This window comes from Thunnus albacares, chromosome 24, assembly GCF_914725855.1.
Source record: "Thunnus albacares chromosome 24, fThuAlb1.1, whole genome shotgun sequence".
In the NCBI taxonomy this organism is placed as follows: Eukaryota; Metazoa; Chordata; class Actinopteri; order Scombriformes; family Scombridae; genus Thunnus; species Thunnus albacares.
Genome location: NC_058129.1, coordinates 5,523,881 through 5,526,577, shown reverse-complemented (window position 1 = coordinate 5,526,577; position 2,697 = coordinate 5,523,881).

Sequence of the window (2,697 nt, the reverse complement as noted above, 5' to 3'; positions counted from 1 at the left end):
GGAGTTAAGAAAAAATGGAAAGAAACACTGTGGCAGTTTGATGAGTGATGAGTTTTTAGGATTGATCTACTTTAGTAAACCGTAGCTTCCTTCTCAAGACAATGTGAGCAGTTTAGTAGCTGCTGTGCTTCAGTAACCGCTCGCTGTTGTGCTTTTACACATATTGAAATCTAAGCAAACGCTTTAAAAAAGGAAAATGAGCCTGCATGCCAGGTATTTAAAAAAGAAATCTCAAAAGCAAACAGCAGCTCCAGATAAGAGAGCACATATATTGACTTATGCTCCAATATTTAAAAGATAAATATTGACTTGATTGTTGTCCAAAACCATCACAGCAGTCTGTGTGATGAGGCCAGTTTCACCGCTGTGGAGCCAAGAATGTGATCCGTAGTAACAGGGATCAGGCATTGTGTAAGCGATGGACATTTCAACAGTTAAATGTTCGTCCCATTTCAGTGTAAACCTCAGAACAGTTTGGTCTCACTCTTAAGTGAGCTATGAATGGACAGTCCTGGATTCATGCCAGATTACTTACCTCTGTCACTTCTAACCTGCCCACTGAAATAGCTGAAAAGAGGAATCCTTCTCAGTAAATATTGAAATATTTCATCAAATGTATTGGCAAACAGGTGCTAAAGAAAAGGAGATAATGCAAAAGAAAATTACATTTCCTCACACTGTCATGTCTGGCATCAAATTAATACAAACAACAACATCTTTATACCAGAGCCACAGGCTGCAATAACCAATCAAAAGAGGTGCCAAATCTCACATCTCGGACAATCAATATATGTCAAGATCAATAGAATACAGTAGAGTTGTGAAGGAAAAGTCCTATTCATTCTTCCCGAAGACAGTGATGAGTGTCTCACAGTTGAAGTATTTCTACAGCTTTGATCAGAATGATGGATCTCTCCTGACTGAAACATTACTACGAAAGATTAACAACTGTGTTTAAAAAAAAAAAAAATCGAAAAAGTTGAAATTACAAGACTGTGTATATAAAAACTTAAAGGGAGAAGTTAACTATGACTTCCAAGTGGTATTTTGGCAAGAAACATCCAATCAGTGAGCTTAAAACTGTGTTACATGTGCAGCTAATGGCAGGCAGAAGCTACAGATTAGAGTGTTAAGAAGCTGAAAACGAAATCTGCAGCTCAAATCATTTCACTTTTGGATTCTGGGTCAATTTTGGAAATGCTAACACTCTGATTCCTGCCCCAGACTGGCTTCTGTTCCCTAACAACGGTGGCCAATGCCCGTGGGTATTGTAGTATTTTAGAGCTATCTGCCGTCCTGAAATGATGGACCAAACATGATTTCTCAGAAACAAATTTGAGATAATTAAAACTGGTGTTCATAACATAAACCTACATGATTGTCACATTATCAGACAGAGTCATTTTAAGGATGTTTTATCAATTATTGATGTGATAATTGTCCCAAGTGAGAGATCTGGTTCCCCTTCTGATTGATTATTGCAGCTTGCGGCTCTAGTAGGAGGATGTTGTTTCATATTGCGAATTTGATGCCTGACAAAGGTCCATGACCCAAATGATAATAATGAACTCATCTTTTTCTCAAGAATTTAAAATCTTTCTTTCTCCACATGTCATCAGACTGCATGCAGCGCTTCTATGTAGGTTATGTAGGTAGTTAATATTAGATGCACATTCAGATTATTTCACATTTATGTCGCTGTTACCTCTATTGGTCAGTAGATGGCGCAAGCTGTGAATGTAAAATGTTCTTGGGTTTGTCAATTTGTCAGCTTCACGAACAAACAACCTGAATTATACAGAGCCAGTTTCCAGCATTTCTCTTCCGATACATTCTCAGTGAGCTGGAGGCAGAGTCAGGTCATGACTCTCTGGTGCGAATGAATGCCAAAACTGATGATTTTTATCCTCCGGGACTGTAAGCTGGTTGCTGAAACAGTGCCCACTCTTGGCTCCCTGCTCCCACCCACGACAGTCTAGACAAATAATGTAAACAGCATATCACATGTTACTGAGCTTCTATGCGTGTGTGCTTATACATCTGTTTCTATGCCAAATGGATCCTGTATTGATATATGAAACACCCTTAATACTCCACCGCTACATCAGCTACATCAATCAGTTTGACCTGTCGCACTGCAACATTTTGTAGCACAGCTGAACAAAGGCCTCTAAGAGCCATGGGACACATAAACTCTTTGTAATGTGACAGGGCGATGGGGTGTAACTGAGGTATTGTACAAATATCTGTTGCTTTTATGGAGTTATGGACTCTCAGGGTCCATACGTCTCCAGTACGCTACAGTCCAAGCTTGTCTCTGTCTCTTCTACAACTGAGTCAACAACTTTTTAAGTTGGTTAAACTCCCTTTCACACTTCTCAGTCCCTCAATCATTTTAACCCTTTTGTTTAAATATGGAGGCATGACAGAACAGACTGCCCCACTGTTAAAAGACAGATAAGGATATTATATGTACACCAAAATCATAAACACTTAAAAGTTGCCCAGTTTTATGTGCAGTTCGAATCTTTGAATGGGAGGGATGTACAGACACCGAAGCTTCTGCTGGCACCTCGAGGACTGAGTGTGACTGTCTGTGGAGAGACTGTGGGGACTGTAAGCTGTAGAAATCCCCGTCCCTCTCCTGTCAGTCAGCCCCCCCACCCTCCCCTCCATCCCTCCCAACCCCTCCTCTCC